At 46.7% G+C, this 23,086-nt stretch overlaps 1 protein-coding gene across 5 annotated transcripts in view; it reads left to right on the top strand.

The window, feature by feature from the left end:
* LOC119950596 (heparan sulfate glucosamine 3-O-sulfotransferase 1-like) overlaps positions 1 to 23,086 on the top strand; it is a 183,677-nt gene that overhangs the window by 17,837 nt on the left and 142,754 nt on the right. For 2 of the 5 annotated variants that reach the window (XM_038773164.1, XM_038773163.1), the window contains exon 2: positions 16,063 to 16,117. The exons of the other annotated variants lie outside the window; for them this stretch is intronic. The gene's annotated coding sequence lies outside the window, so the exon portion shown is untranslated. The remainder of the gene's footprint in view (positions 1 to 16,062; positions 16,118 to 23,086) is intronic. 5 annotated transcript variants of the gene reach the window in all.

Here is a 23,086-nt window from a genome sequence, read left to right as displayed (position 1 = left end):
TTGTTGTCTGTTTTGTGCTCATTGTTATCCCTTATGTAGATCTCCTAATCTTCTGTGTTCTCCACGAATAAATGCTTCACTGGTTGATGGATAAGCATTAACAACCGATTTTAGTCAGCCAGAAATCCTGGTCCCCTTATCTGTGACTAACCCTGCTGCACGTGCATCAATTATCGAGATTTAGTTTGCTACTATTGCTCGAGGCTCATTTTTTTTTTTGTTGAGTCTGAGGCCCTCAAATATATCTGGGGAGGAGGGGGTGGTAAAGGGAAACCAAAGGGGCACTGATTGCAGCCAGCAGCTCTTCTGGTTGCATATTTTTTTAAAAAAAAATCTTTTTTTTTGTTGAGTGGGCCTGGAGAAGCCGAACACCTGTTGCACTCAGGAAGAGATGGCCAATAACTTGAGTCCAAACAAAAATTAATAAGTGAGAGCTCCTGTGTTCAGTGTCTTGTGTAGTCAAATTCAGATATTGCAAAGTAGTCCTGCCAATGTTGGCAACAAAACCATCTTTTATTTGAAACTGTTTTATTGCTTGTTCAATGAATAAATATGGCTATAAATCTGACTCGTTCCCAAGCAGCTCAATCCCCTGATGTGCTCGGGTAATCAGGCTAACGCCTGGATCAGAGTGTTGCTGGGCTAAGGGAAAAACCCAACCTTTTGATTACTGGCTAGCGACATTGCTAGCAGTGCAGCGATTTGGAGAAGAGGAAATCTAACCATAGCAGTTGACTCTCCAGGTTTGAAGTTGAAGATTAGCCATCTTTTAGACAGGCACATGGACAGCAATAAATTGAAGGGGTGTAGATTAGATTGATCGTAGGTTAGGATAAATAGTTGGCACAACATTGTGGGCTGAAGGGCCTGTACTGTTCTATGTTCTATGTAAAACAAGACAAAATTAAAGTGAATTATGTAGGGGTAGTAAGTACATTTAGACCACAAGATGTAGAAGTAGACCACAGATTATGACTGATATATGATCCTTAATTCCACTTTTGCGCCTTATCCCCATAGCCCTTGATTCCTTAACTGATTAAAAATTTGTCTATCTCAGCCTTGCACTTACTTAATGGCCCAACCTCTACAGCCCTCTGCAGTAAAGAATTCCACAGATTCACTACCGGAATTCCTCCTCATTGCTGTCTTAAATGGATGACCCCCTTGCTCTTAGATTTATGCCCTCTCTAGTCCTAGACTGCAAGGGAAAACCACCTCACAGCATTTACCCTGTGAAGCCCACCTGAGAATCCTGTGTCTCAATAAGGTCACATCTCATTCTTCTCAACTCTAGTGATTTTCGTTTTAATTAATTCCCCTATTCCCTAAAAGATTATATTATTTCAGGAAAAGCTTTTAGATTTTTTTTAAACCACTTTCTGCTGCCTTTTCTGACTCTTCCCCAGTGTCACTGACGGAAGGAAAAACCCAGTAAAACTTGGAAATGAAGGGTACTTCTCTGAATTGGTCGTGAATAAATGGAACTCCAGTATTACTGATATTTTTACTGGTATTTGAAAATTTGATCTCGTTTCTCTTCAAGCAGACCTAAGAGCCACTCTGGGAGACTGGCTGGGAGTGCAGGTTTCCCAGTTGGAAGCGTGGCTTCCCAGAACTGGGTGGCTTCAGGGTATGGCCCTCACCAATTTGAACTTTTTTTTTAAACCAGAAGAAAACACTCTGGAATATTCCTCATCACTAGAACCGCCAGGCAGGCAAGAAAATTGAGATGGTTTAAATAAAAACTTCCCCTGGCTGATATTTCCTCTTATAAAGTGAAATCGTCGTTTGAACAGAAATATTCCCAACACTTTGCAGCACCCGAATTTGAGAAATAACCTCTTTGTATTTAGAACGGCTGAATTGAGGGATACGAAAAAGGCGCAGCCAATTAGAACAGTGAATTTTGACTGCAGGAACGGAATGGGGAACTGGATAAATTTCCAATTTGTGAAGACGTGGGGCACCATCTACCAGCTATGTTATGCTTGAAAGAAGGCGCGGCTGATAGATGTTGGGAGATCCCTCTTCCAGGTTCGCGATGCCTCTCGAGATCTAATGCGATCCTGCGCAATGTTGCGATCTGAATCCTACCCATGGTGGGTGGAATGGCAAATCTGCACATTCGAGCGAAACAGCTAGTCTCACTCTAATGTGCATTCATCAGTCCTACTGGGGTCCTGGAATTTAACGCCTTTGTCTTGGAGACCTTGGCCGAGTATCATTCAGTGCTGGTCCCCATAAACGGGAACTAGACAGACGGCAAGGAGGGGGGTTGGGGTCTCACAAGGGATCGGAGACCCCAGGTTGTTGCCGTCTTGGCAGGGTGGCAGCCTAGCACTACCACCTAGGTGCCATCTAGCGAGCAGAGCTCCTCCGTGCAGGAAACTGACTTAAGTGCAGCTTCGGCGGGGCTTTCCCCACTGAGGCCCCTAATTGCAACAACATCTCAGTAGATAGCGTGGTGTTTCTCTGGGTAACACCCAGCTAAATGCGCTGGACTCTGCTAAAATTTGGTTAGATCCTGCCGTAGTCTTGAATATTAGCTCGAAAGCAAGGGAGCTGTTTTTCCGTCGAAAAACAAAGATTTCCCTCGCCCTTTTCTGAAGTCCTGACATTTTTGGCTCTTGTTTTCCAGCCACGGCCAGCCAGATTAAGAGGCTGGCTGATGGGCCTTCAGTATCCACCAAGCCAAAGATGTGGGGAGGCAGAGATCTGAGGTCTCGGCATAGAAGGGTCAGTGTTTGGGGAGACCGGAGAGTTGGACGAGATTAGAAGGGCCCTCTGGTAGGGGGACGTTGGAAGATTTGGGGAGATTGGAAGCTGGATCCTGCAGCTAACTGAAAGACCACCGACCATCTCAATCCAGCAGTCCTAGCCTCTCTCTATAAAACTGCCAAGTTAAATTTAAAAAGATGGTAAATTCCAAACCACAGCTTCTTGGCTTCTCTTAAAAACTAAAACGGGCAGTTTGGTAGTGAGTTGGGGTTAGCATTCATTTCTTTTGACATGCCACCTGACCCAGATCTGCACATTTCAGTGGGTTAATAGAATCTTTTGTAAAGAGATGCAAAGTAGTCAGATTAGATGCAAAAACAGCATCTGTATATAATGAGCTGTACATAATTTAACAACCTTCTTCACTCCCACACTGATCTTTAATATTTATGTTCGTATCCCTTTTTTCCCTCCCTGATAACTGTTGCAAAACATGTCAGCAGGTATCCACTCAGCATTCTTTTGAATATGTTGGAGTATTTCATTCGGTGCAACCTGGCTTTCTGGAACCAAATTGAACTTGTAGGTTTTTAAAAAAAATAAGAGCTGCTGAACAACACTGGAAAAACCAATGTTGCAGGCTAGTATCATCACTGTCCTTCATTCTCGCACATTTCTAATTGTCTTAGTCTCCCCATTAGACTAAATGTGAAATTAATAGATATATTTTTCTTGAAAATGGTATTAAATGGACTAGCAGTGGCTCAGACCACATGCTGTGTAACTAGTGGGCAGTATTCTATGCCCTTTCTCATGGTGTTTTTGGAGCATTTTTTCAGGTGGGAGGTGGCATGTGAGGACCCAGCTGACTTCCCGCCTGTGCCAAAATAGTCCAAGATGGTCGGCCTGGAGAGACTTTCTTCCCAGACACCAATTGAGGCCAAGTGGGCAATTATTTGCCGAGTTCAGAGGCACTTAGTATCAGATCAAGAGACCTGCATCAGAAAGGGGGCCGACTGCTGTGAGCCAACCTTCCCCTCCCCCACCCTTGATGGATTATTTACATCTGGCCTGGGTCAATCCATTGATCTTGGACTTCAGATTGATGTCATTCTGACAGCAGCCTGTGGTGAATGTATAATCCACCAGTGTATTTGTATCTGTGCTGTCGCACTTGTATTTGTATCTGTGCCATACGGTTGCCCTTGTGGGCTTCCCCTATGTGGCATTGTATAGCATTAGCCATAGGGGAACATGTTGGGGCATGTATGGACTCCGCCCATGGCTCCTCCCCCTTGAAGGGAGGTATAAAGAGCCGTCGACCTGCACGCAGTTCTCAACATTGGTTCAGTCGCAGGCAGGCACTGTTCTAAGTTGATTAAAGCCACGGTTTACTTCTACTCGTGTCTCGAGTGAATTGATGGTCGCATCACAGCCATTAATTCTTCTGAGCAAAAGAACCTCTGGGCTCTGACTGCCGGCAGCTCTTGGTGGACGGGATTTCCGTCCCCAGGGTCCTGATACTCTGAGAAGGCATGTCGCTAGCCGCTTCATTCGGCAGGCATTTCCAGAGGAGGCTAAAAGCGTCTCTCAGGCTCTCCCATGGTCAGGCAAGACCCCTAACACCTCCATAAAATGTTGTTGTCTTAAAAACGCACTGACTCACTTTTTCCATTTGATTACTATTATCTACAGGGAAAAATGAAACTATGGAGCTGTCTAAGGACAATTGAGAATGATTTGCATATAGTGAGATGTATACTTTGCATTTATAAATATTATATTATAAATATTAAAACTTCAGGTTAAAAAATAGAACAGCCATGAGACATTTAAATACCTTTTGGTGCGATTTAACGGAAGCATTTCCAAGTGTGACTTTGGGCGCGTCATCCAAGTTCATCTATCGTTTAATCATCTATCATCAGCATTCTCGGCACAACATTGAGGGCCGAAGAGCCTGTTCTGTGCTGTACTGTTCTATGTTCTATGTTTCTCGATGACTGCGTTGGCATATTTCACAGCACAGTGCTGAAAATGAGCCCCCATAAGCCATTACTGCTGTCTTGCCTCTGAGACACCAGACTTGCGCCTCAGCGTCTTGCCAACTACAAGAGGGAGCAGTTTTTGAGTGCTTTCCCCCCCCCCCCCCTCCACCAAACCCACTGGCACCAAAAAACACAACACCTTCATACACAGCCCACACATGCCACTGCTGTAGACCCCCTCTGACCCATCAAGCATGCACCTCCCAATGCCCTGTAGTTGCACCCGCAGAAGGTTGTCTACAATAAACAGGAAAGGGCCAATACGAGGGGCAGAGTACCAGAGATTCGAGTCCTCGGTTTCCCTCCCCCACACCCATTGAGGAGCAGGCCCTGGGTTGACCGAGAGCAGTCATCGACAGCAAGGTTGGCCTGTGCCTCAGAGGTGAGGATCTACTGCCCCTTCATCCAGTTGACCTGTCTTCAGTGAGTTGTTCATGTCAGACAAAATAATCCTTCGCTCTCTCTGACCACATGTCCATTCTCTCGCAGAATCTCATCTGATGGGGCCAGGCCTTCCGGAGTCGTCCCCTACCCCCCCCGGCCACCCAGGAGACCACCTCACGGGAGAGCTCTTGAGGAGACCACCCTAAGGGTGTCATTGCTTTCACCCCCCCCCCCCCCTTCCACCAGCGCAGAGACACCTAAGTGGGCAATATTATTGGACAGGCTTCTGGGGCACAATCTGATGAGCACCATGCAGTTGCTGATGTACACCATGTGGAGGCAGGAACATTCAAGGGAGTCCTTAGTCGGTTTGCTGGATCCCAGGACAAGGTTCTCCTCGAGCTGATGCAGACGCTCGGACACAGCTGTAATATTAAGGAGGGAATGTCAGTGACATTCCAGCAACTACATAGCAGATTGGGGGAGTCCCAAAAGTAAAGGTTGCAGGAGACTGTCCCAAAAATGCGTGGCACCAAGGCCAACACTGTTCGGGTGGTGACCACAGTGGAAAGCCTGGAGCACAACGTCGGTGAAGTGGTGCCCAAAGCATGGCTCAGTCTTTGATAACCAGAGCTGAGAGCCTCAAAAACATGTCCCAGAGGCAGATGGATATTGCCTTGGCACTGCAGAGCATGATCCGTCGTGGGAGGCAGGGGGAAGAAGGGATTGGGGTGGGGGGGGGGGGGGGGGGCGGAAGTAGAGGGATTGAGTGGGAGGGAGGAGAATGCGGGGCAGGGGGATTGGTGTGGGAGAGGGTGAGCTGGTGGGAAAAGCCTCGTCCTATGAGGAAGAGAACCTCCCTGGCCTTCTGTGCATGCTTGAACATTGCCGCAGGCCTATCCTCCATTCTACGGGTCGTCCATGGGCTCCATCCTCCTTGTCTGCCTCCGCCTCCTCAGTCGAGGCCTCCGCACTGGCATCATCAACCAGGAGCTCAGCTGGTTCCCCCAGTTATCCCAAGAACCTACCTGTCATCCTGGGATGGTCCTCGAAGACACCAGGGATCTGAGTATTCCAGGAGTAGCTGTCATATTTACTTGCTGGGAAATATACACATGTGCACGCTCTGGAGATGATAGTTGCACAGTAGTGGAACATGTTAAGGGCACTCCCTGATGTTCCGGTGTGCCCAAGGCGATCTATTGCTCCCTGGACCAGGGGCTCCTGGGGATGGCAGACTACCCTGCAGCCTGGGCACCTTGGGTGAGCCTCATCCAGCTCAAAGTTGAGAAAAATCTGATGCCCAGGCATACAGGACATCCGTGACCTCACTGATGCACTTGAGGGCCGTCGCTTGGGGAATGCTGCAAAAGATGTCCAGGGATGAACTGATTGCATAGAGGTTCAGGGCTGTGGTGGTGATCCCAGCCACTAGGACGAGGTGTCGTCCTCTTCAATGGGCTGCCAAGTCCACGAAGACATAGCACAGTTGACGCACTGTCTCTTTGTTGTGATGGAGTTTCCTACAGCACATGCTATCAGTCATCTCCTCAAAGCTAACGGCTTGTGCCTCACAGTGCCAATGACCCGGGTTCGATTCCAACCCCGGGTTTTCTGTCTGTGTGGAGCCTGCATGTTCTCCCGTGTCTGCGTAGGTTTCCTCCGGGTGCTTCGGTTTCCTCCCACAGTCCAAAGACGTGCAGGTTAGGTGGATTGGCAACGACCTTACATAGGCCTATGCCTCAAAACCTTTTCCTCAAAACCCCACCTAATCTTTTGGACAATTGGGGGAAATTTAACGTGGGCAATCCACCTAAACTGCACATCTTTGGACTGTGGGAGGAAACTGGAGCACTGAGAGGAAGCCCATGCAGATTCCGCACAGGCAGGTAGTCGCCTGAGGTTATAATCGAACCCAGGTCATTGGCACTCTGAGGCGCAAGCCGTTAGACAGCTTTGGGGAGATGACTGACCGAATGTGCTGCAGGAATCTCCGTCACAACAAAGAGACAGTGTGTCACCTGTGCCATGTTCTCATGGACTTGGCACCCCATTGAAGAGGATGACACCCCATCCTAGTGGCAGGGAACATCACCACAGCCCTGAACCTCTATGCAATCGGTTCATTCCTGGATTCGAGTGGGGATTTTTGCTGCATTCCCCAATTACCCCTCCCGCTCCCCAGACAGACAGGTAGCAGTCCCTGTTTTGAGTGTCCACAATATTGAAAGATGGCTTGAAAGCCTCCCAGATGAAAAGCCCCTCACCTCCGCCGCAGAGCACTGGAGCAGCAGCTCCGGTGCCCTTGAGCTGGAGGCCGGAAAATGGAAATGTCGACTCCTCATGTCTGTTCCCCTCAGGAGGCATTGTGGCAGCTTCTTGTACAAGAAGTACTAAACGACACCCGCATTCTTTCTGGGGAGTTGGATTAATGATGTACTCGGCATATTTGGGCATGATCCAGAACACTCCCATTGGCAGCAGGCCAGTTAGATAGCAAATTGATTCATGCCTGACGTGCATCTCTATTTTGGCCTTTCCCACTATTTTACAGGCGTGCCAGAATCGCGCCGGGCACAACACTATGGTTAAATTGTGCCCCTTTGTTTGTTATACCTTTTCACATAACTATTATGGTTAAGGTTATTTTGTTGTTGCCCCTGTACATTGCCTCTTTATCATTTCTGTGCCTCAGAATATTGAATTCAAGATCCTCACCATTGCAATTGCAATCTGTCTCCGCTTTTATCCCACTCTCTGACCATGCTACTTCCCAAACCTCAACTTACATTTCTTTGGATTATTGTTTCTTTTGCTCCATTCCCCTGTTCCACCATTTTGAAGGCTAATCTTTCAGACATTATTCCTTGTGTTAGGATTTCTTCCCAACTCGCATTTATCGTCAAATGTTTCCTACTGTCTCTTCAGTCTTGGTCTCCCTCCCCTCATTTTCTTTAAATGTTTCATAGTCTCACAAGGAGCACAAAATAAATGTAAATTATTGTTTATGTAGTGATCTGCACATACATCTGTCTGTAGTCCCTGGTGTAACAGCCACAGCATCACTAGAGGGAAGCATCAGAGACGGGTATAAAGGGTCGAGTCCAAGGGAGGATCCGCCTCTTTCAGAAGCACAGGGCTAGTGAGCAGCAGCAGACAGAGACAGCTCAGCATAGGAAGTTTACCTTACAGTCAAGAGGTATGACCAGTGAAGCTATTATATCTAGTTAAGATCTGGAAACAGAACAAATCCCTTGAATAAAGTATTTGTGTTAACTGGCAGTCTACAATCTTTATTCAGACTTGGAGAATAATATGATATCAGGAGTGATTTCAGAAAGCTAGCTAGACACCAGGAAGAGAAAAAAAAAGTTAAATCGAATATTCGACTGTGGAAGACTTCGCAGCAAATGGATCCTCGACGATCAACTGATTCGATGGAACTTGTTGGAACTCCATGGCAGCTGGAAACTACCGGTAATTTAAGTTATAACTGGAAAATGTTTGAACAGCTGTTCCAAATATTTATCACAGCTAATGATTTAAGCACTGCCTCTGACGCAACAAAAATAGCCCTACTACTCTCAACAGTAGGGCATGAAGCTAGATAAATCTATAATTGTTTTAATTACTTAGAAGGTGAGGACAACACCAAAGTAGACGCTGTACTCAAAAAAAAAAAAAAAAAAAAAAAAAAAAAAAAAAAAAAAAATTAAAAAAAAATTTGCTGAATGCTGTAACAACCAGTCCAGTGAGATGCTGGAAAGATTTAACTCTTGTCTGAGAAATGGAGGGCCCATCTCTAATTTTATTACAAATCTCAAGTTAATACCACAAGGCTGTGATTATGCTGATTTTGGAGACACTGTGATAATGCATCAATTAATTTCTGGACTATCTGATAAAAATTTGAAGGAAGAACTTTCACAAAATAAGTATCTAACTCTAGAAATTGATATACAAAAATGCCTTGCTTATGAACAAGAACAAAATCAGTACTTTGAGTCTCTGCAAACACAGAATCATTGTCTAGAAAACAAAATCGGTAAAAATGGCGTGAACACTCGCCACGAGGTGGAGGCAGGGTTAATTTGGAGAAAGACGGAGGTTCAGAGCGGCAGCCATCTTGAGAAAGGAGCTGCACATGCTCAGTTGCGAAAAGAGGGCGCAGTACAGGAAACTCGGTGTGCGCATGGGCAATCGAATCCTACGCATGACGTCACGAGCGTCATGACGTCAGAGGACCAGGACCATGCCCACTTAAAAGGGAAATGCACGAAAATGAACAAAAAGAAATTTAAAGCTGCAAAAACCAATGACTGACTGACTCCCCAGAGAGTGATGACTGACTGACTGACTCCCCAGAGAGTGATGACTGACTGACTGACTCCCCAGAGAGTGATGACTGACTGACTGACTCCCCAGAGAGTGATGACTGACTGACTGACTCCCCAGAGAGTGATGACTGACTGACTCCCCAGAGAGTGATGACTGACTGACTCCACAGAGAGTGATGACTGACTGACTGACTCCACAGAGAGTGATGACTGACTGACTGACTGACTCCACAGAGAGTGATGACTGACTGACTGACTGACTCCACAGAGAGTGATGACTGACTGACTGACTCGGCAGAGAGCGATGACTGACTGACTGACTGACTCCACAGAGAGTGATGACTGACTGACTGACTGACTCCACAGAGAGTGATGACTGACTGACTGACTCGGCAGAGAGCGATGACTGACTGACTGACTGACTGACTGACTGACTGACTCCACAGAGAGCGATGACTGACTGACTGACTCGGCAGAGAGCGATGACTGACTGACTGACTCGGCAGAGAGCGATGACTGACTGACTGACTGACTGACTCCACAGAGAGTGATGACTGACTGACTCAGCAGAGAGCGATGACTGACTGACTGACTGACTGACTAACTCCACAGAGAGTGATGACTGACTGACTGACTCCACAGAGAGTGATGACTGACTGACTGACTCGGCAGAGAGCGATGACTGACTGACTGACTGACTGACTGACAGACTCCACAGAGAGAGATGACTGACTGACTCCACAGAGAGCGATGACTGACTGACTGACTGACTGACTGACTGACTGACTCGGCAGAGAGCGATGACTGACTGACTGACTGACTGACTGACTGACTGACTGACTCCACAGAGAGAGCGATGACTGACTGACTGACTGACTCCACAGAGAGCGATGACTGACTGACTGACTCCACAGAGAGTGATGACTGACTGACTGACTGACTCGGCAGAGAGCGATGACTGACTGACTGACTGACTGACAGACTCCACAGAGAGCACTGACTGACTGACTGACTGACTGACTCCACAGAGAGCGATGACTGACTGACTCCACAGAGAGCGATGACTGACTGACTCCACAGAGAGCGATGACTGACTGACTGACTGACTCGACACAGAGAGAGCACTGACTGACTGACTGACTCCGCACAGAGAGCGATGACTGACTCAAAAATGGAAGCCAGCAAATACTCCTCAGCGAAAGCCATGCATGGACAAGACCATGAAGATCTATCGAGCTTATTTGAGCCATCAGAAGAAGACACTGAATATCTACCCATTGTATGTGAGACAAGTGACTAAGAAATCACAATTCCCATACAGGATGTGCAGGATCACGGCGAGACTGACATCCGCTTGTCTGCACAGAAGCACTCAATAATCAGAGGATGGCCACCCATGAGTCCCGAGAGACCATGTCAATTGAAATCCTGAAGATTTTGACTCCAGAAAAGGAGCAGTACGACCCACAACAAAATGAATTTGTGTAGATTTTGACTCCAGAAAAGGACAAAGAGATCACAGATGATTCAAATGAACCTGAAATGACACTAGAAGAGGAATACCAAGTAAGAAGAGGAATCTAATCTATCAAGTGACTGATGTCACCAACATCAATGCAACATCAGATCATTCTCCCAATTCTCAAGAAGGTGTGCTCAATGTAGCAAATACCACAAAGGACACTGACACAATAACTGTGACAATGACTAAAATCATCCACATGGCACACTCATTGAGCGCAACATGAACAACAAAAACTGCAAGAGGCACAGCAGAAACAAGAACCGCAACATGCAGCGCAACAAGAACGCCAAAAGCAACAAGAAGCATCCCAGAAACAACGAGCACAACAAGAAAAAGAATCAGAATAAAGACTAAAACAACGAAAACAGAATCAACAAGCGCGACAAAAAGAATACCAAGAACTACAACAAGAATGACAACGAAAACAACAAAGACAGAAACTACAGAAACAACAACAATGAAACAACGACCTGTACAACACGGTACAACTCTGTACGTGAAGGACAATGCCATAGCACACTGCGAAATAATGACAAGACTACAAACATGCCATGGCATGATAAAGAATCTCACAAATTCACATCTGCTCCAGAACAAACCAGCAAAACAACTTTCACAAATGATGACATACAGAATCAATATCACAAACACAGGAAAAAGTCAAGGTCAGACAATGGTGCGACACAGAATCTCTACCCGCAATCAAATGGAACAGGGGAAAAAGGTGTCCACATCATTGAACGACTCATCAGCAAAGCAGCCGAGTCACTTCAACACATGCACAAGACGAATATGGACATTTCTCACGATGGGCTCACAACACCGTTGTTTCTGTATTACTTTTATCATTTTCAGTGTGCAGATTTTCATACTCTCGCCACTGGTTATGTACAGTTTTCTTGAGGCCAGTCTAGAAAACATGTCCAATAAAAGGGGGGATGTAGTGATCTGTACATCTGCACATACATCTGCACATACACTGGGGACTACAGATAGATGTAACAGCCACAGCATCACTAGAAGGCAGCATCAGAGACAGGTAAAAAGGGTCCAGCCCAAGGGAAGATCCGCCTCTTTCAGAAGTGGAGATGACGGCGTTGGACTGCGATGAGCACAGTAAGAAGTCTTACAACGCCATGTTAAAGTCCAACAGGTTTGCTCAAACACTAGCTTTTGGAGCACTGAGGAAGGAGCTCCGAAAGCTAGTGTTTGAAACAAACCTGTTGGACTTTGACCTGGTGTTGTAAGACTTCTTACTCGGCTCTTTCAGAAGCACCGGGCTAGTGAGCAGCAGCAGACCAAGACAGCTCGGCGTAGGCAGTTTACCTTAGCTTCACTGGTCATATCTCTTGACTGTATTATATCTAGTTAAGCTCTGAAAACAGAACAAACCCATTGAATAAAGTATTTGTGTTAACTGGAAGTCTACAATCTTTATTCAGACTTGGAGAATAACATAGTTTACAATGCATTGGTGAAGTTTCCTTTAAAAATATTTCAGTATTGCATATTTGGGTTTAATTGATGATGCAGGGCATGTTAGCCCCCCCCCCCCCCCCCCCAATGATGATGAGCTGTTGTTCCTCCCCATGCTAACAGTTCAGCTAAAATTAATACGAGACAGTTACTATTTTGTGCAGATGCATTACAAATATGTCAACATAAATCCCAACCCCTCCCATCATCATAATTTCTTCTCCGCTTTTTAGTCGGAGGGGAAATGGCTTAGCTAGCAGACATCTCCATTAACACCAGCCAGTGCTTGATCTGTGCACCTCTACTTGATTAATACAGGAATTGAGAGCATTTCCTAAAAGGCCTTTCCACACCGGCTGAATTTCATCACTCCTGCCTAGGAACTCTTGAGGGAAGAGAAAATTGCTGGGGAATCAAACTCTATTCATATACTGCTCGTGTGTTCCGCATTTAATGCTGCAAACCGCTCTGTGAAGGGATTCTGGGTGACATTGCTGAGGTTAAGGGCATGGCACTAAGGAATCATCACCATGATTTACAAAGAGCCTGTTTGACGACGCTGGGTTTAATTTCCAATAAAGAAAAACAATTTAATAATGAATTAAAACTGTGATTTAATAAACAAACATACTGGTAGATTTATGAATTTATATTCATGATGTCTAACCCTTCATGACAGGAGCACATAATCTATACCTCTCTAATGTTTGGTGGTTTGATTGGAGCAGTGGATTAGAGATGCTGGTCCTTCCATATCTACAGCCTGGCCTTGAAGCAATCCAAATTAACAAAGTTTTTTTTCTATCTGCTGGGTCTTGTAACCATGAGTGTGAGCTGTTGTCAGTGGAATCTCGAATTGGTGCAAGCCCATAATTCAAATCTAGCACTAAATGATACAAAGTTTGCACTCCGTTGGGGAGGTCAAAAGGGGTGGTTATTGGGGCAAATGTGAAAATCCATAGATTTAGGACAATGATTTGAACATCCAAACAGATTAATTAGGAGGAGGATTAGGTCACTCAGCCCTCGAGCCTGGTCCGCCAGTAATTAAGCATTTTTTTTTAATAACCTCAAACCCACATTCTCGCCAACCCACTATAACATATAAACATAGAAAATGGAGCCTTGGTGCCTGCTCTGCCATTCATTATGGTCATGGCTGATCATCAAACTCCGCAAACTGTTCCACCAATATCGTTTGATCCCTTTAGCCCCAATAGCTATACCTAACCCATTCTCGAAAGCCTACAATGTTTTGGCCTCAACTACTTCCTGTGGTGTATCACTTAACATTTCTTCTCAACTCAGCCCTAAAAGGTTTACCCCATATCCTTACACTATGACCCTTGGTTCTGGACACCCCCAGTGTCAGGAACATTTTCTGCATCTATCCTCTTTAGTTCTGTTAGAATTACGTAGTTGTATCCCCCCCCCCCCCCCCTCATTCTCCTGAACTTCAGAAAATATAATCCCAACTGGCTCCTATATCCGTTCTACCATCCCAGGAATCAGTCTGGTATAGCTTCTTTGCATTTCCTCTCTAGCCAGAATATCCTTCCTTGGATAAGGAGACTAAAACTGCGCACACTATTCCAGGCGTGGCCCCCTAAGATCCTCCATTATTGCAGCAAGACCTCCCTGCTCCTGTGCTCCAATCCTCTCGCTATGAAGGCCAGCATACTATTTGCCTCCTTTACCTCCGCTGCACCTGCATGCTTACTTTTAGCGACTGGTGTATGAGGGCACCCAGGTCTTGTTGCACACTCACCTCAAATATATAGCCATTCATATTATCTTCCTTTCTGTTTTTGCTATCAAGTGGGTAACCTCCCATTTGTCCACATTATACTGCATCTGCCATGCATTAGCCCACTTACTCGGCTTGTCTCAATCACACTGAAGCATTGCCGCAGCCTTCTCACAACTCGCCCTTCCATCCAGCTTTTGTGTCATCTACAGATTTGGAGGTAATACAGTTCTATCATCTGTATAATATATATTATGCTTGGATGTGGTCCTAGTATCCACCCACTAGTCACTGGCTGTCATTCAGGAAAAAGACCCATTTATTCCTACTCTTGGATCGTGTATGCCAACCTATTTTCTATCCACCTTGATATACTACCCTCAAACCCATGTATTTAATTTTACACAGTAATCTCTTATGTTGGACTTTGTTGAAAGGCATCTGAAAGTCTAAATAAACCACATCCACTGGCGCCCCCTCATCAACTCTTCTTATTACATCCTCGAACAACTCTTATTATTACATCCTTGAAGAATTCAAATAGATTTGTCAAGCATGATATCCCTTTCATAAATCAATGCTGTCTCTCTGATTCTACTACTGTTTTCCAAGTGATTTGCTGTAAAATCTTTGATAATGGGCTCTAGAATTTTGCCCACTACCGACGTCCAGCTGACTGGTCTAGAATTCCCTATTTTCTCTTTACTCCGCCCCCCCCCTTTTATTTGAAATAGTGGGGTTACATTAGCTACAGTCCAATCTGTAGGATATGTTCCGGAGTCTATAGAATCTTGGAAGATGACCACTAATGCAACCACTATTTCTAGGGCCACTTGCAAAGTACTCCGGGATGTAGATAATGGGTCCTGGGGCTTGATCGGCCTTCAATTCCATCAATTTCCCTCAACGCCATTTCTCGACACATACAGATTTCCTTTGGTTCCTTCCTGAACCTTGTGATCCCAAAATTTCTACAATGTTATTTTGTGTCCTCCTTTGTGAAGGCAGAACCAATGTATTTAGTTTGGCAGCCATTTCTTTGTTCCCCATTATAAATTCCCTGTTTCTGACTGTGAGGTACCTATATTTGTCTTCACTAATCTTTATCTCTCTTTCACCCTCTTGCTTCCTGATTTAATCATTGGTCATTTGTTAGGCTGTAGTTGAATGGATACCTGGGACTCATTAAAGGCAACAATTTATTTTGGGAATGGCTTTTAAAAATTTACTCCTGGGATCTGGGCCTTTATTGCCCATCTCTCGTTGTACTTGGAAATAGTGGTTATTGAACCAGAGCATCTGTGTGGAGTATACTGTGGTTAGGGAAAGATCTCCAGGATTTTTGACCCTGTGGCGATGAAGTAACAGCAATATACTTCAATGTCCGGTTGGTGTATGACTTGAATTGGTGCTCCATAAAGAAGAAAGTGCTTTCCTCGGGAGGTGGGGAGGAGGGGATTGACTGTAGAGGGGCTGGGGAGGAGGGGATTGACTGTAGAGGGGCTGGTAAGGCCACCAGCTTCACGCTGCATACAAAATAATTGATTTGCTGTGTGGCACTGCACAGACTGCCTGTAACAGCATCATTAGCAATCTAAAATGCATGTCTATTGAGCCACCAATAAAATTCCTCAAATGCAATGCAACACAAATGCACTCAGTTTGATCATTTGAAAAGATTAGTAAAGGGCCATCAGGTGGTTACCTTTTGGGGAGGGTTTATTCAGCTGGAGTGCTCCTTTCTGTTGCTATAGCAATTGTTGTTTTTTAACCGCACCCCTTGTACTGGATTCCTTTTGAATTTAATTTTTTACCCCAAACCAGGATTGTTGGAGGAAATCAGAAAATACCAGAAGTGTTCTGCCCACCGTGAAATCAGGTGGGGAAATTCTGTCATTTTTGGGTCCACAGTAAAGTCTATCGATGAAGAATTAGATGCACGCATAGAGAAATCCGCTACCACCTTTGGCCAATTCACAAAGTGTGCATTGAATACCAGACCGAGGGGGCTTATGAGCCCTGAATTTTCAGCACCTTGTTGTTATGGCTATGAATGCACAGCAACTTTCATAGAATTTGAAATGAAATGGAAATGAAATGAAATGAAATGAAAATAAAATGAAATATAGTGCAGAAGGAGGCCACTCGGCCCATTGAGTCCGCACCAGTCCCCGGAAACAGCACCCCACCCAAGCCCACACCTCCACCCGATCCCTGCAACCCAGTAACCCCACCCCACCTTTTTGGACACTAAGGGCAATTTAGCATAGCCAATCCACCTAACCTGTACATCTTTGTATTTGGGGGAGGAAACCCCCGCATACACGGGGGAAAGTGCAGATTCGCACAGACAGTGACCCAAGCTGGGAATCGAACCTGGGACCCTGGAGCTGTGAAGGAACTATGCGAACACCTGTGCTGCCCTCATCTTTGTTTGCAGTGTATTCTGGAAGGACAAAATCGCATCTCAAAAGCAAAGCTTCCAAGCATATTTATACTCGTTGACCAGGGGACATTTTGCTGCTTTGGGCATGTTCACAGGATGGAAGACTGTCACATATTTAAGGATTTTCTGTATGGCAAGGTAGGCTGAGCCAGGTGGCCACTAGGTATTACTTGAAGGGATATCTGTATGACGAATGTTTCCTTCTAGTCTTAATTCCACTTTTGCTTTGAGCAGAAAACACGCGCGCTGCTCTGCCTTCAAGTTTAACAATGTTTACCTAATCTCTATGAGCGATTGGTATCTTGTATAGTAAATAAGACCATGGTATTATATCATCATAATACAAACAGTAGTATACCCATAGCTCTACATCAAGAACTCTTGCAGTGTGAAATGTAGGCCCTAAACCCAAATTCTCGCTCTTGGGAACCAGAGCTGACAACAGGGGAAATGATAATATCGTCCGTGCAGAATGACCATCGGAGGCTACATCAGTTTAGTAAGGGGAGTCAACATCAAAAACAAAAAACCGCATCGACAAATTTATAACCACTTCATGTGTGGCACTTCTGACAGAACCAGCCTCTCATGGTTTGATCTCTTCAACAATCAGCAAGTGCACCGTTTGAAGCGGAGCTGAAGCCAGCCTGAAATTGGAGACTGGGTGGGAAGTGGCCCTTTAAGTGGTCAATAGTTGGCCACAGAAAGGCCTCAATTGGGGAAAAGGTGGACTGCCCAGCCTGGGCTTTGCCAATCCCAGCTTAAAATTACAGGACAAGTGGAAGCTTGTTGGGAAGGCCAGCCAACAAACTTCACAGCCATCACCTTCCTACAAACCCACCGATTGGGGGAAACCTAAAATTATTTGTCTCCTTTGCAAGGAATAACTTTTGAGGACCACACACTGCCCCATGTTTGGCACCTTAAATATGCAAGTGAGGAGCTGAAAATCTCTCAAAAATTTAGGCTTTGATGAACAGAGCAGGAACCCAGCTCCACAGTCTTCCTGACGGCTACTACAAGCCTCTGCTCTTTCTAGGAAGCATTTGACGGCAAGGCAAAACCCCCACGAGGCACAACGGGTGCAAGCTATCAAACAAATACAGGGCCCGAGTCTGGATGAGTGGCCATTTTGCGTGCTTTTCCCAGGCTCCAGCGCATGCGCTCCACGACCGAGGGGGCGGCGAGACCGACTAGCCCGCACGTCGTTCGACCGCACTGCGCATGCGCGGTTGCGCATGGAACGTCCAGACATCGGCGTCATGACGTGTTCCAATTCTTGCTCCGTTCATTTAAAGCGCCAATGTCCGGCAAAATCTCAACGCTGTCTCAGGTGTGGCAAGCTTGGCCACTACGCAGCTCTTTGCAGATCTGCTCCACTGCCCAGCACACAGCAATCCCAGCCACAGCGTAGGAGCGTCCGGTCGTACAGCGACCCGTGACAGACTCCGACCCCGACGATCCCGACGCTGAGGGCCTCAAATCCCCATTCCGGGTGGGCATCATCACCAAGCATGCGCAGCCTTCCTCAACATTGGTGAAACAACTCCCAATTCTAAGCATTGATTCGGACGTCGAGTGGTGTGCCACCCTTACGGTTAACAAGGCTCGCATACGCTTCAAACTGGACACCGGCGCTTCAGCTAACCTCATTTCAAAGTCTGACCTCGACACCATCTGTGTCAAACCAAGCATTCTTCCACCGGCCTGCCAGCTTCTCGACTACAATGGCAATGCCATTACTGCCAGTGGCTAATGCCAGCTTGCGGTGTCCAGTAGGTCATCAAAAGCAACGCTGCGATTTGAAATCGTAGGAACCAACAGAGCTTCCCTGCTCGGTGCTCGGGCCTACAAACACCTGAACCTGGTGCAGCGGGTTCACACCATGTCGTCCGCACAGACAACAACCTCGCCAGATTACAACTTCCAGGCTCAACTCGATGTCATCATAGCGCAATACCATAGCATGTTCAAAGGTATGGGCACACTCCCATACCGATACAAAATCCTATTGAAGCCAAATGTCACCCCTGTGGTCCACACACCACGTCGGGTGGCGGCACCCCTCAAGGACCACCTCAAGCAGCAGCTGCAAGACCTCCAGGACCAGGCCGTCATTTCAAAGGTCATGGAACCCACGGACTGGGTTAGCTCCATGGTGTGCGTCAAGAAGCCGTCAGGGGAACTTCGAATCTGTATCGACCCCAAAGATTTGAACCGGAACATCATGAGGGAACACTATCCAATACCTAAACGAGAAGAACTAACCAGCGAGATGGCTCATGCCAAATTCTTCACGAAGCTGGGCGCCGCCAAGGGGTTTTGGCAAATACAGCTGGCCGCGTCCAGTTGGAAGCTGTGCACATTTAATACCCCGTTCGGTCGCTACTGTTACAACCGAATGCCCTTTGGCATCATCTCCGCCTCTGAGGTGTTCCACCGCATAATGGAACAAATGATGGAGGGCATCGAGGGGGTGCAAATGTACATCGACGATGTCATTATCTGGTCTCCGACTCCTCAAGAACCCATCGATCGCCTCAAGCGGGTGTTCCACAGGATCCACGAGCATGGCCTCCGACTCAACAGAGCCAAATGTTCGTTTGGTCAATCAGAAATCAAATTCCTTGGCGACCACATTTCGCAGCACGGCGTGCCGCCAGATGCAGACAAGGTTTCGGCAATCAACGCCATGAAGACCCCGGAGGACAAGGAGGCGGTCCTCCGCTTTCTAGGGATGGTCAACTTCCTTGGGAAGTTCATCCCCAACTTGGCATCACACACCACAGCCCTCCGTCATCTCGTTTGAAAAACGACGGCCTTCCAGTGGCTACCCGCTCATGAGCAAGAGTGGCGTGAGCTCAGGGCGAAACTCATCAAGGCCCCGGTGCTGGCGTTTTTCGACCCCGCCAAGGAAATGAAAATATCCACCGATGTGAGCCAGGCTGGCATTGGGGCGGTTGACTGGATGACTCTTTCTCCTGGGCCCCAGTTGCATATGCCTCTAGAGCCATGATGCCCACTGAGCAACGATACGCTCAGGTTGAAAAAGATTGCCTGGGCCTCCTTACAGGGATCGACAAGTTCCATGATTGTGTATGGCCTCCCCAAATTCACGGTCGAGACGGACCACAGGCCATTGGTTCACATCATCCAAAAAGACCTCAATGACATGATGCCACGGCTACAACGTATCCTCCTCAAGCTCCACCGCTACGATTTCGACCTGGTGCACACCCCAGGCAAAGAGCTTATTGTTGCCGATGCACTCTCCAGATCTATCACCACACCATGTGAGCAGATTGACTTTGTCTGCTAAATAGACGTGAGGGGCAATTCTGTGCCTCCAACTTTCCGGCCACTGATGAGGGGGTCGTGCAAATTCGTGAGGAGACAGCCAGGGATCCTCTGCTCCAGCGGGTCATGCGGCACCTCACGGATGGTTGGCAAAAGGGGCAGTGTCCCCAGTTTTATAATGTCAAGGATGATCTAACGGTAGTAGACGGCATCCTTATGAAGCTTGACAGAATTGTTATCCCGCAGAGCATGCGAGATTTGGTCTTTGGCCAAATCCACGAGGGTCACCAGGGGGGTCGAGAAGTGTCGCCGTCGAGCCCGAGAGGCAGTATACTGGCCAGGTGTCAGCCAAGATGTCGCCAACACTGTCCTCAATTGCCCGACGTGTCAACGATTCCAGCCGGCTCAGCCTAAAGAGACTCTACAGCCGCATGAAATGGTGACCTTCCCATGGTCCAAAGTTGATGTTGACCTGTTCCATGCCAAGGGGCGTGACTATGTCCTCTTGGTGGACTACTTTTCCAATTACCCCGAAGTAGTCAAACTGTCTGACCTCACGTCTACAACGGTAATCAAGGCATGCAAGGAAACTTTTGCCAGGCATGGGATTCCACTCACGGTGATGAGTGACAACGGCCCCTGCTTCTTCAGTCAGGAGTGGTCAGATTTTGCCCGGCTGTACAACTTTCGGCACGTCACATCCAGCCCCCACTACCCCCAGTCGAATGGGAAGGCCGAAAAAGGGGTCCACATCATTAAAAGACTGTTGTACAAAGCTGCTGACTCGGGTTCAGATTTCAACCTGGCGCTGTTAGCCTACAGAGCGACTCCTCTGTCCACTGGGCTGTCCCCAGCGCAGCTCCTCATGAACCGCACACTACGAACGTCGGTGCCGGCTATCCACATTCCGGACCTTGACAACTTCCTGGTCATACAGAGGATGCAGCAGTCGTGGGCCCTCTGTAAGTCGGTGTACGACACCCACGCCACAGATCTCCCCAAGCTGGTCCCTGCTGACCGAGATAGTGTTCAGCTGCCTGACGGTGGCTGGTCCACCACAGCTGTGATGGTCAAGCAAGAGGCCCCGACATCATTCCTCATCCGCATGTCTGATGGCTCCTTTCTCCGGTGTAACAGGCGGGCACTGTAGACTTCCACGCTCGCCACCCGACCGTGAAGTCCCGCCTCGCACACTGCTTCCTCAGGACGCGCCCTTCCACGAGGCCACCGATCTGCCAGTTCTTCTACTGACCTCTACGACCACCACATTGGAGGCAGTTCCACCCATTCAAGTGCAGGTGACCCCCTGACCCACCCTTGAGGCGGTCAACCAGAATTCGTCGCCCACCACAGAGACTGAATTTATAGACTGAATGTTGCATTACCTTGATCTCTCATCGTTTACACATCTGTACATATCGTTGTATTTTCTCATGTTTTATCTGCCCTCTATCTGCACTAGACACCTTCCCATGTATATACGTTAACATATTCTGTACATAGTCAGGTTCCTGTATACACATTCATTATTTATTGACCTGAACACTTTATTTTTTAAAGGGGGGGAGATGTCATCATATACATCCAGGTATATGATGGTGTGCAGACAGGCAGTGATTGACACACAGGATGACCAGTGAGCACACTGAACACAGCAGCCAATCACCAGACAGGATATGACCACTAATAAAGCCAGAGGGCACCAGTTTTCCAGCTCTCTCGGGATCCAGCCTCTGAGACAGTCAGAGCTCGTGAGCAGTAACTAGTACACACACCATGTGGTAGTCAGATAGTCTGGTCAGGTTAGCCTCCGGTCTCCAGTCAAGTCAGCATAGTGTCAACCCACAGTTTAGCATGTATTATAGTTAGTTGATTAATAAAATCGTGTTTCATTTCTTCAAGTGTTGGAAGCCTGTCTCTCTCTGCACTGCATCAAACGCAGTCCACGTAGGCCCAGCTTACCCAACACATCAACATCCTGGAGGCAATTTTCGGGAGTGTACTTGCCACCCCTCAGACTGCAAGTCACCAGGTCCATGTTCCTTATGACTTTCACCAGTTCATGCCAACAGGACTCCTGGCTGGTGGGAGCGGGAGCATCCCAGCTTGCGAGTGAATCGGGCGTCCTGCCCATCAATTAGATGCTAAATGGCTCTGATGAGATTTTTGCACGTCCCTGTCGGACAGGAAGCATGTTGGGGATGTCAGGAAAACTGTATTGCTTTTGAAACTTCTAAAGGTGTCGAACTATGGAGAGATCACACTGGTATGGCATTGAGATCGATGATCACCCATGATCATATTGGATTGAGTACAACTGCTTCACTCATGTCCCTGAGGGGAAGCAGCCTGTTGCCCTTAATGGTCTGGCCTTTATTTGACTCCAATACAATTCATGTAGCAATCCAATTCAGGTAGCAATGTGCCTGACTATAAATTGTGCTCTGAAGTGGCGTAGTAAGCTTGGTAGGGGCATCAAATCACTGCAGTAGTTCATCGAACAGGCCTGCTATTACCCCCTAGGTCAGTGAGGAGTGGACAATTAGTAGCAACATCAGATTCTAAAAATGGATTTTAAAATCAAAAGAGCTGTACCCCAAGCTATCACTTCCACATCTATAGGAAATGCAGTTTTCTTCTTGATAATGTGTTGTTTTCCTTTAACCGTAGTTGTATAGTCAGAGTATAAATTTTACTCCAGGTCTTAGGCAGTTTTAATTACATTATAGGAGGTATAAAACAGGAAATGGAAGTTGAGTTTACATATGTCCTTTCCAATCAAATGAATGCTTGATCTAGTAATTACTTTGCTGATCCTCAGGAACATTGGAGACTGCTTAGACTGCATTAGAATCTAATGCTAAATAAATTAGCTAAGACAAAAGTTTAATTAAATTACACCAGACTGCACTGGCTGTTCAATGAGGTGTTCACCCTTTTGGGTCTTGTTTGTTGTAAACACCTCCCAGTTTTCTTTACCTAATTATATAAATGCAGAGCTGTGCGTCGCTATATCTATATCTATCAACATGATTTTAACCCTGAGTGGTAGCATGCCATGTGGGGTTGAGGGCAGGAAGATTCTTGTTGATGTTGGACTAAGGC

This window comes from Scyliorhinus canicula, chromosome 16 (genome assembly GCF_902713615.1).
Source record: "Scyliorhinus canicula chromosome 16, sScyCan1.1, whole genome shotgun sequence".
Lineage (NCBI taxonomy): Eukaryota > Metazoa > Chordata > Chondrichthyes > Carcharhiniformes > Scyliorhinidae > Scyliorhinus > Scyliorhinus canicula.
The sequence above is the reverse complement of the archived record's forward strand: the minus strand, read 5'-3'. Positions and strand labels throughout refer to the sequence as shown.